Source organism: Oncorhynchus nerka, unplaced genomic scaffold (assembly GCF_034236695.1).
Source record: "Oncorhynchus nerka isolate Pitt River unplaced genomic scaffold, Oner_Uvic_2.0 unplaced_scaffold_1929, whole genome shotgun sequence".
NCBI lineage: Eukaryota > Metazoa > Chordata > Actinopteri > Salmoniformes > Salmonidae > Oncorhynchus > Oncorhynchus nerka.
Genome location: NW_027039397.1, coordinates 389 through 13,360, shown reverse-complemented (window position 1 = coordinate 13,360; position 12,972 = coordinate 389).

Genomic DNA, 12,972 nt, shown 5'->3' with positions numbered 1-12,972 from the left:
TAAAGATGACCTGGTTGAACTGGACAGCAGTGAATTGGTAAGAAAAGAGAAATGGAATTCCTTAGCTTACAGCCTTCCCTTTGGCTCCCCCTCCTGTCCTGCTCAGGCGTTCGTCGCCGGGCCTTCTAGCTGCTGCCGTACCTACTACTGCTGGCAAACGCCCTTCACTCATCAACCCCGGACTTGTCTCGTCATCATTACACACACCTGGTTCCAATCCCTACTCTATCACTGTATACATACTCCCGCTGCCATTTGTCTTTGTCGATCATTGTAAATGTTACTTGTCTCTCCTACTATTTCCTGAGTACTTTATATTTTGCGCTTTGGGTTCACCCTGTACCTTTTAATTCATGAAAATATATTTTTGAGAACAACAGGCGTTTGGGTTTCGTCCCACTTTGATCTATGGCTCTTAAATCAATTTAGCAGTTCTAAACCTGTGACTGCCTCCTGTCTACTCCTCTCTACACCAGTGACACCGTCTACTGTACACGTCTATTGTCTCTATCAATATATTTGAAGTTTATCTAGTTGATATTATACCTTTTTATCCTCTTATTCGGACGATCCTGAGCTCATTTATTAAGGCAATGTTATTATAGCTTAATTACAGAGTCCCTTTGTTGCTTTTCCTTTCTTACCAGGCCTCAGTATGGAGAAAAACGAGAAGAACACTACCAGAAAACTAGAGGCAGTACCTCCACTTTAACCCTGGATACCCTGACTCCTAGATCCCAGCGCTGAGGAGGACTCCCTTGGGGAGTCCCTGGCTCAGTTGGCTGTGTTTGTGGAAGAGGAGGAGCACATGAGTGTGTTGCTAGAGGTACCAGAAGCAAAGGAGGAGCTGGATGTATTGTCAGAGCAGTCAGAAGACTTGGACGAGACCCTGGTGCAGTTGGCTGTGTTGGAGGACGTGCTAGTGGAGGAGGAGCTGATTGTCTCATCACAGCAGAAGCAGTTCTCATGGGGAGGAGGAAATCAAGTTCAGGAGCAGCTCCGTCACACTCAGGACCAATCACAGCTGAAGGAGAGAGGTGGAGGAGGGACTCAGGACCAACCACAGCTGGAGGAGAGAGGTGGAGGAGGGACTAATGGAGGGACTCAGGACCAACCACAGCTGAAGAAGAGAGGTGGAGGAGGGACTCAGGAAAAACCACAGCTGAAGGAGAGGGGTGAGGGAGGAGGGGCTAAAGAAGGAGAGGCTGGAGGAGGGGCTAGGAGGAGGGGGGAGGGGCTAGAGGAGGAAGTGAGGGAGGAGGGGCTAGTGGAGGAGGACGTGCTCGAGGAGAAGGGAGAGAGAGGGGGAGGGGCTAGAGGAGGAGGAGAGATAGGTGAGGGAGAAGGGGCTAGTGGAGGAGGAGGGGCTAGTGGAGGAGGGGAGAGAGGTGAGGGAGGGGGCTAGTGGAGGAGGGGAGAGAGGTGAGGGAGGACGGGCTAGTGGAGGGGCTAAAGGAGGAGGGGCTAGTGGAGGAAGAGAGAGGTGAGGGGCTAGAGGAGGAGGGGCTAGAGGAGTGAGGAGGGGCTAGTGGAGGAGGAGAGAGAGGTGAGGGAGGAGGGGCTAGAGGAGGGAGGAGGGGCTAGTGGAGGAGGAGAGAGAGGTGAGGGAGGAGGGGCTCATAATAAACCCTCTTTACTGTGCTAAGCCTGATTGTGAAAGCATGAGGAAAATGAGTTATTACATGTTCATTGTTCACCTCAAATCATCATCTGAAATGGTCCAATAACCGTGAATAGAATGTACAGATGTTTCAATTCAGTTACGAAATGAATAATTTATACACGAGGAAGGTGAAAACAGTGTGTGTGTGTGAGGAGCTGCAGAACGAGCTGGAGGCCGTGGAGGCAGAGTGTCAGATCCGTCTGATGCAGCAGTACAGTGACCATCTCCCTCCATCTATTGGCCCCATGACCTATGAAATTAATCTCAAATATGCCCCTGACGGCCCAGTTACCTCCACTGTGAAGTAAATGTTTTTTATTACTGTGCTTCAGTACAGGTTAATGTTTTAAAGATGTTTCTAGAAGCCATGTGTCTTGTGGCTGACTGTGTGTGTGCTCCTGCTGCTGCACCTGTCCCTGGTGATGGGTGCCACCTTGTGGGCGTGGCTCCATCCTCTCAGGGAGCAGGTCCAGGACCTGTACTCGGCTGTTGAGGAACACATAGAGGGCTATCTACTGCAGGCAGCTTCAGCACAATATTCTGGCTGTTTCAAGCCTATCTGACCACAGCTGTTTCAGGCCTATCTGGCCACAACACTAGCCTGAGTCCCAGGTTGGTGGATGCTCTCTTGCCAACTCAATTACAGACGAGGCTATCTTTCCAACTCTATGAAATAGGAGGCTCTCTAGCCAACTCTGTGACATTGGAAGCTGTCTTTAAACTCTATGACATTGGAAGCTCTCTAGCCAACTCTATGACATTGGAAGCTGTCTTGTCAACTCTATGACATTGGAAGCTGTCTTGCCAACTCTATGACATTAGAAGCTCTCTTGCCAACTCTATGACATTGGAAGCTCTCTAGCCAACTCTATGACATTGGAAGCTCTCTTGCCAACTCTATGACATTAGAAGCTCTCTTGCCAACTCTATGACATTAGAAGCTCTCTTGCCAACTCTATGACATTGGAAGCTGTCTTGTCAACTGTACGACATTGGACTTGGCAAGACATCTGGGACTCAGGCTACCACAGCACAGGTCAATAATATGATTTTGTTTGGTGTAAAATAAAAAAATTAAAATAAAAAATAGGAGTTTCTCATCAGGTATTAAACATTTATTTAATTTGTATCTCAGAACTGTTGGGTTCCTTTATAGATGAATGACGACTGAGAATAAGTTGTTTTTTCATTTCAACTTTAAAGAAGTCACTGCAAATTGTTTGATTTATAGTACTTAAATGTTTACAATATGTTACACGTTATGCAAACTCAGGGACTAAAAGTACAATATACTGCCTATATGCATCAGTATGTAATAATTGTTCAATATAACTGTGTTTAAAATGATTATATTTGGCAAGACATTTTACTTGGACCAAAATCAGTGCAGTAAATGAAAATCAGTTCATAAGTATTTTTTTTCTGTTTGTTTGATAAAGAAAGTAGTGGATGGGTGTTTCCACACTTTAATGTGAATTATTTTCAGGTACATTGTTCTCTAACATCTCAGCTACAAACTCGTCTTTTATTCATCTTTTCAAAGCTATTTTGCTTGCTGGTTATCACACAACAGCATCCAACATCCAAGTAATACATTCTCAATTGTGTTAGTTGCGTTATCATTACAAAATGGTACTAATATAGCAACACTTGTACACATAAAAAAAAGCATCAAATAATACATATAAGGATATTGTAGGCTACTGTATAAATATATCTCAAGGGAAGATGGACACAAGATAAAAGCCTGGAAGACATAATATCATAATATCCCAGCGTAGCAGTTGGTATTATATACCCAGATGCCACCTGAGCAGATCCAATGATCGGTCCTTCCATAGTTGGCTCTATTGATCGTTATGGTTCCACCTTACAAATAACAGAAATCTCATGAAAACGTTGAATGTAAGATCATACAGAGCATTCGGGAAAGTATTCAGACCCCTTTCGTCACATTTTGTTATGTTTATAAAATGGATTAAATAAAAATGTTTACCTCATCAATCTACACACAATACCACATAAAGACAAAGTGAAAACCAGTAAAAAATCAAATGTTTACCTCATCAATCTACACACAATACCACATAAAGACAAAGTGAAAACCAGTAAAAAATCAAATGTTTACCTCATCAATCTACACACAATACCACATAAAGACAAAGTGAAAACCAGTAAAAAATAAAATGTTTACCTCATCAATCTACACACAATACCACATAAAGACAAAGTGAAAACCAGTCAAAACACATGTTTAGCAAATGTATTACCTCATTTACATAATTATTCAGACCCTTTGCTATGAGACTCAGGTGCATCCTGTTTCCATTTACCTTCCTTGAGATGTTTTCTACAACTTGATTGGAGTCCACCTGTGGTAAATTCAACTGATTGGACAGGATTTGGAAATGCACACACCTGTCTATATAAGGTCATACAGTTGACAGTGCATGTGAGAGAAAAAACTAAGCAATAAGGTTGAAAGAATTGTCCGTAAGAGCTCCGAGACAGGATTGTGGCGAGGCACAGATCTGGGGAAGGGTAGCATTAAAAGATCCCTAAGAACACGGTGGCCTCCATCTTTCTTACATCTTCCTAGAGCTGGCCGCCCGGCCAAACTGAGCGAGCGGGGGAGAAGGGCCTTGGTCATGGAGGTGACCAAGAACCCGATGGTCACTCTGACAGAGCTCCAGAGTCCCTCTGTGGGGATGGAAGAACCTTCCAGAAGGACAACCATCTCTGCAGCACTTCACCTATCAGGCCTTTATGGTAGAGTGGCCAGACAGAAGCCACTCCTCAGTAAAAGACACATGACAGCCCACTTGGAGTTTGCCAAGGCACCTAAAGGACTCTCAGACCATGAGAAACAAGATTCTCTGGTCTGATGAAACCAAGATGGAACTATTTGGCCTGAATGCCAAGTGTCATGTCTGGAGGAAACCTGGCACCATCCCTACGATGAACCATGGTTGGTGGCAGCATCATGCTGTGGGGATGTTTTTCAGCGGCAGGGACTGGGAGACTAGTCAGGATCGAGGGAAAGATGAATGGAGCAAAATACAGAGAGATCCTTGATGAAAACCTGCTCCAGAGAGCTCAGGCCTTCCAACTGGGGCAAAGGTTCACCTTCCAACAGGACAATGACCCTAAGCACACAGCTAAGACAACGCAGGGGTATCTTCGGGACAAGTCTCTGAATGTCCTTGAGTGGCCCAGCCAGAGACTGGACTTGAACCCGATCAATCATACATCTCTGGAGAGACCTGAACATAGCTGTGCAGCGACACTCCAAATCCAACCTGACAGAGCTTGAGAGAATCTGCGGAGAAGAATGGGAGAAACTCCCCAAATACAGGTGTGCTAAGCTTGTAGCGTCATACCCAAGAAGACTCGAGGCTGTAATCGCTGCCAAAGGTGCTTCAACAAAGTGCTGAGTAAAGTGAATACATATGTAAATGTGATATTTCTGTTCAATTTTTTTTTATAAGTTTGCAAAAATATCTAAAAACCTATTTAGTCCATTTAAGAATAAGGCTGTAACACATTTTGAGAAAGTTAAGGGGTCTGAATACTTTCGAATGCACTGTATATTGAAATAGTACATAATTCATTGAAATAACGGTATGAGCTAGGCTCCTATCAGAACTTATCACAATACAGATGACCCGTTTTCCCCTCACAAGGCAACAACCCTGTCTGAAACTCCTGATAAAATCACAACATTTCTCAGCAAACAGCATTTGTTGCAGAGACTTCACAATGGGTTTTGCCATGATGGATAAAGAAGAGGACATGTACCACTGCCAGACAGTCTTGCATTGTACAACCCCCGTCCAGTATGTTAGTTTCAATGTCATTTATCTTATGTGATTTGTCTTATAACATAAACTATACCTTATTACACACTGGGAAAGCATAACATTATACATTTGTTAACAATGTTGTCGGCTACTGTATAAAACAAAGGAGCAAAATGGCATTAATGATGTAATTTTCTGGTTGAAGTTATACCAACGACATGTACACGTCTTTTTCCCCCATCTGTTAATAGAATTATATGATTAGAATGATTAGAATATTACCCTCTGAGACCATAACTCTGAAACCATATGATAGTATGAAATCGATTAGAATATTACCCTCTGAGACCATAACTCTGAAACCATATGATAGTATGAAATCGATTAGAATATTACCCTCTGAGACCATAACTCTGAAACCATATGATAGTATGAAATTGATTAGAATATTACCCTCTGAGACCATAACTCTGAAACCATATGATAGTATGAAATTGATTAGAATATTACCCTCTGAGACCATAACTCTGAAACCATATGATAGTATGAAATTGATTAGAATCATTAGACTATTTTAATGCCGTGTGTGATTTAGTCAGTAGAATTATATCTGAGAGTGTAGTTCGTAGTTATAATTAACGTTTTGGTGACAATATATCTAGTGTCTTGATAACGGACTGTCTGAGCAAGTTTCGGGGCCGACCTTGGCTGGGGCACTGAGAATTTCCCAGGGTCTCGGCACTGAGAGCTTCCCAGGGTCTCTCCCTATGTCGGCTGGGTAGCAGGACGGTGTGGGCGTATGATAACTCATGTTTTGTGTGGAAGTATGTGTGTCACTTTAAAATGAAGGTCTTTGTACTGTGCACAACCAGAACGTTCCCGTGAATAAACATTTTAACTATTGTGGACTGGGCCTCTGTCTGTTTTCATTCGACCAGGATCTTACAAATTCTGGTTTGCAGACTGAGAGTAATATAATTCCATTGGGTTATGTACCTGGAGAACATAATTCTCTTATCACCATCATAATTAAACAGACTCAGAAACAGTGATGGAAAAAGTACCTAATTGTCATACTTGAGTAAAAGTAAAGATACCTTAATAGAAAATGACTCAAGTAAAAGTGAAAGTCGCCCAGTAAAATACTACTTGAGTAAGTCTAAAAATATTTGCTTTAAAAATGTACTTATGTATCAAAAGTAAATGTAATTGCTAAAATATACTTATGTATCAAAAGTTAAAGTATAAATCATTTCAAATTCCTTATATTATGCAAACCAGACGAAACCATTTTAAAATGTATTTATTTTATTTATCGATAGCCAAGGGCAGACTCCAAAATTCAGACATAATTTACAAATGAAGCATTTGTGTTTAGTGAAACTGCCAGATCAGAGGCAGTAGGGATGACCAGGGATGTTCTCTGTTTTGTGAATCCACCAGGTCAGAGGCAGTAGGGATGACCAGGGATGTTCTCTGTTTAGTGAGTCCTCCAGATCAGAGGCAGTAGGGATGACCAGGGATGTTCTCTGTTTAGTGAGTCCACCAGGTCAGAGACAGTATGGATGGCCAGGGATGTTCTCTGTTTAGTGAATCCACCAGATCAGAGGCAGTAGGGATGGCCAGGGATGTTCTCTGTTTTGTGAATCCACCAGGTCAGAGGCAGTAGGGGGGACCAGGGATGTTCTCTGTTTAGTGAATCCACCAGGTCAGAGGCAGTAGGGATGACCAGGGATGTTCTCTGTTTAGTGAATCCACCAGGTCAGAGGCAGTAGGGGGGACCAGGGATGTTCTCTGTTTAGTGAATCCACCAGGTCAGAGGCAGTAGGGGGGACCAGGGATGTTCTCTGTTTAGTGAATCCACCAGGTCAGAGGCAGTAGGGGGGACCAGGGATGTTCTCTGTTTAGTGAATCCACCAGGTCAGAGGCAGTAGGGGGTATCCCTCTGAAATCTTAAAATGTAACGTCTAACGGCTACAATGCACAGGGTGAAAATATTCAGTTGGGCGTTCTCAGCCAGGGGCTGATCATAGTTCGGGGTCCTTGACATGAAAAAGTTTGAAAACCCCTGATCTAGCTCACCAATTTAGAAGAATGATTTCCAGTCTTTTATTCATAGTCCGAGTATCATATGGTTTCTCTCTGGTCTATTGTTGGGCAGCCCTTCACCTTTGAGACAATCGTCAGTCAGAAGCAGAACTTTCTGAATGTGTGATGGAGTCCATTGTGCCTGTGTGTGTTCAGTGGTGTAGCCAACGTGGTGTGTGTGTGTGTGTGTGTGTGTGCGTGCGTGCGTGCGTGCGTGCGTGCGTGCGTGCGTGCGTGTGTAGTCAGTCAGAAGCAGAAGTTTCTGAATGTGTGATAGAGTCCATTGTACCACTGTGTTCAGTGGTATAGCAAACGTTTCCAGATAGAGCTCCATTCTGAATTTCCCACTGACACAGCACAACAGACCTCTGCCCTCTGTCCCCGGTCCCAAATTGCACCCTGTTCCCTATATAGTGCACTACTTTTGACCAGAGCCCTATGGGTAAAAGACAGTAGGGGGTAATGGAATAGGGTGCCGTTTGGGACGCAGTTCTCATGTCTTTCACCCTCTACGTTACCTGTATGTTCCCAATATACCACAGGACAGGACATTCAAGAGACGGCTCTTCACTCCACTAGGGCTGACCTACCTGAAAAACTGGCACAGAGGGTAAGAGATATTCTGATTTCAAATGAGTAATGTTAATGATGTCTAATTTGATGAATGTTACAGATTATTACACAATATGAATGACATATTATACAACGGAAATTTCAACTTTAAGCTACACAGCTGATCTAGTACAAACTTAATTATGGATGATTATCTATAACCCCAGACAATTACAGGCCCAAGAAAATGTTTTTATGTTGTCACAATTCAAACATAATTTTGAGCAGCTCTACTGTTTTTCCGTGTTCACAGAATTCCTATTCAAAACAGAATGAAGTGGCCAGTTCTCGTGACGTGTTCTGTGGGACTGTGGCACGTTGCAATGTCACTGAAAATCTGTGCCTTTAACGTTCAGAGCTTTGGCGAGGCGAAAGCTAACAACAAAAAGATTATGGGAATTCTGATCAAGGTAGGTGTAAGAGACGAGAACTGTGAAGATAGCTAAAACTAAACGCCTAAACTAGACAGCTACAACTAAACAATTAAACTAGACCGCTACTACTAAACTAGACAGCTACAACTAAACAACTAAACTAAACAGTTACCACTAAACAGCTACTACTAAACAACTAAACTAAACAGCTACAACTAAACAACTAAACTAGACAGGTACAACTAAACAACTAAACTAGACAGCTACAACTAAGCTAAACAGCTACAACTAAACTAGACAGCTACAACTAAGCTAAACAGCTACAACTAAACTAGACAGCTACAACTAAGCTAAACAGCTACTACTAAACAACTAGACAGCTACTACTAAACAACTAAACTAGACAGTGTCACGTCCTGACTATAGAAAACCTGTATTTTCTATGGTAGAGTAGGTCAGGGCGTGACTAGGGTTTTTTGTTCTAGTTTATATTTTCTATGTGGGGTTCTAGGTTTGATTTTCTATGTTGGTGATTTGTATGATTCCCAATTAGAGGCAGCTGGTTATCGTTGTCTCTAATTGGGGATCATACTTAAGTAGCATTTTTCCCACCTCTGGATTATGGGATATTGTTTATGTTTAGTTGCCTGTTAGCACAACATTTATCGTCACGGTTCGTTTGGTCTTTATTGTTTTGTATTTTTCTTAAGTTTCACTTTGTTCATTAAAATATGTGGAACTCTACATATGCTGCGCCTTGGTCCGACCATCATTATTACGACGTGACAGACAGCTACTACTAAACAACTAAACAGCTACTACTAAACAACTAGACAGCTACTACTAAACAACTAAACTAGACAGCTACTACTAAACAACTAGACAGCTACTACTAAACAACTAGACAGCTACTACTAAACAACTAAACAGCTACTACTAAACAACTAAACAGCTACTACTAAACAACTAAACTAGACAGCTACTACTAAACAACTAAACAGCTACTACTAAACAACTAGACAGCTACTACTAAACAACTAAACAGCTACTACTAAACAACTAGACAGCTACTACTAAACAACTAAACAGCTACTACTAAACAACTAAACAGCTACTACTAAACAACTAAACAGCTACTACTAAACAACTAAACTAGACAGCTACTACTAAACAACTAAACTAGACAGCTACTACTAAACAACTAGACAGCTACTACTAAACAACTAGACAGCTACTACTAAACAACTAGACAGCTACTACTAAACAACTAAACTAGACAGCTACTACTAAACAACTAAACAGCTACTACTAAACAACTAGACAGCTACTACTAAACAACTAGACAGCTACTACTAAACAACTAAACAGCTACTACTAAACAACTAGACAGCTACTACTAAACAACCAGACAGCTACTACTAAACAACTAAACTAAACAGCTACTACTAAACAACTAGACAGCTACTACTAAACAACTAGACAGCTACTACTAAACAACTAGACAGCTACTACTAAACAACTAAACAGCTACTACTAAACAACTAGACAGCTACCACTAAACAACCAGACAGCTACTACTAAACAACTAAACTAAACAGCTACTACTAAACAACTAAACAGCTACTACTAAACAACCAGACAGCTACTACTAAACAACTACACAGCTACTACTAAACAACTAGACAGCTACTACTAAACAACCAGACAGCTACTACTAAACAACTAGACAGCTACTACTAAACAACCAGACAGCTACTACTAAACAACTAGACAGCCACTACTAAACAACTAAACTAAACAGCTACTACTAAACAACTAAACAGCTACTACTAAACAACTAAACTAAACAGCTACTACTAAACAACTAGACAGCTACTACTAAACAACTAGACAGCTACTACTAAACAACTAGACAGCTACTACTAAACAACCAGACAGCTACTACTAAACAACTAAACTAAACAGCTACTACTAAACAACTAAACAGCTACTACTAAACAACTAGACAGCTACTACTAAACAACCAGACAGCTACTACTAAACAACTAAACAGCTACTACTAAACAAGACAGCTACTACTAAACAACTAAACTAGACAGCTACTACTAAACAGCTACTACTAAACAACTAAACTAGACAGCTACTACTAAACAACTAGACAGCTACTACTAAACAACCAGACAGCTACTACTAAACAACTAGACAGCTACTACTAAACAACTAGACAGCTACTACTAAACAACTAGACAGCTACTACTAAACAACTAGACAGCTACTACTAAACAACCAGACAGCTACTACTAAACAACTAAACTAAACAACTACTACTAAACAACTAGACAGCTACAACTAAACAACTAGACAGCTACTACTAAACAACTAGACAGCTACTACTAAACAACCAGACAGCTACTACTAAACAACTAAACTAGACAGCTACTACTAAACAACTAGACAGCTACTACTAAACAACTAGACAGCTACTACTAAACAACTAAACTAGACAGCTACTACTAAACAACTAAACCAGACAGCTACTACTAAACAACTAAACTAGACAGCTACTACTAAACAGATACTACTAAACAACTAAACAGCTACTACTAAACAACAGACAGCTACTACTAAACAACTAAACGACAGACAGCTACTACTATAGAAAACCAGACAGCTACTATAAACAACTAAACTAGACAGCTACAACTAAGCTAAACAGGGTTTTAAGCTAAACAGTTTACTACTAAACAACTAGACAGCTACTATTTTCTAAACAACTAAACTAGAGGCAGCTGTTACGTCTCTAATTGGGGATCATACTTAAAAACATTTTTCCCATCTTTATGGGTAGAGTTTAGTTGTGTTAGCACAACATTTGTGACTAGGGGTTTTTGTCTTTATTGTTTTATATTTTCTTAAGTTTCACTTTGTTCATTAAAATATGTGAACTTTCATATGCTGCGTGATTTGTCCGATTCATCATTATTAGAGGCAGCAGACAGCTACTACTAAACAACTAAACAGGGACTACTAAACTTAAGTAGCATTTTACTAAACAACTCTGACAGCTATTATGGGATATAAACAACTAGACAGCTTTATGTTTAGTTAAACAACTAAACAGCTACTACTAAACAACTAAACACTAACTTAAACTAGACAGCTACTACTAAACAACTAAACAGCTACTTAAACAATTGACAGCTATTTACTAAACAACTAAACAGCTACTTTGTTCTACTAAACAATAAACAGCTACTACTAAACAACTAAACATATACTAAACAACTAAACAGTACTACTAAACAACTAAACTAGACAGCTACTACTAAACAACTAAACAGCTACTACTAAACAACTAAACAGCTACTACTAAACAACTAGACAGCTACTACTAAACAACTAAACAGCTACTACTAAACAACTAGACAGCTACTACTAAACAACTAAACTAGACAGCTACTACTAAACAACTAGACAGCTACTACTAAACAACTAAACTAGACAGCTACTACTAAACAACTAAACAGCTACTACTAAACAACTAGACAGCTACTACTAAACAACTAGACAGCTACTACTAAACAACTAAACTAGACAGCTACTACTAAACAACTAAACAGCTACTACTAAACAACTAGACAGCTACTACTAAACAACTAGACAGCTACTACTAAACAACTAAACAGCTACTACTAAACAACTAAACAGCTACTACTAAACAACCAACAGCTACTACTAAACAACTAAACTAAACAGCTACTACTAAACAACTAAACAGCTACTACTAAACAACTAAACAGCTACTACTAAACAACTAGACAGCTACTACTAAACAACTAGACAGCTACTACTAAACAACTAAACAGCTACTACTAAACAACTAAAAACTACTAAACAACTAGACAGCTACTACTAAACAACTAAACAGCTACTACTAAACAACTAGACAGCTACTACTAAACAACTAGACAGCTACTACTAAACAACTAAACAGCTACTACTAAACAACTAGACAGCTACTACTAAACAACCAGACAGCTACTACTAAACAACTAGACAGCTACTACTAAACAACTAAACTAAACAGCTACTACTAAACAACTAAACAGCTACTACTAAACAACTAAACTAAACAGCTACTACTAAACAACTAGACAGCTACTACTAAACAACTAGACAGCTACTACTAAACAACTAGACAGCTACTACTAAACAACCAGACAGCTACTACTAAACAACTAAACTAAACAGCTACTACTAAACAACTAAACAGCTACTACTAAACAACTAGACAGCTACTACTAAACAACCAGACAGCTACTACTAAACAACTAAACAGCTACTACTAAACAAGACAGCTACTACTAAACAACTAAACTAGACAGCTACTACTAAACAGCTACTACTAAACAACTAAACTAGACAGCTACTACTA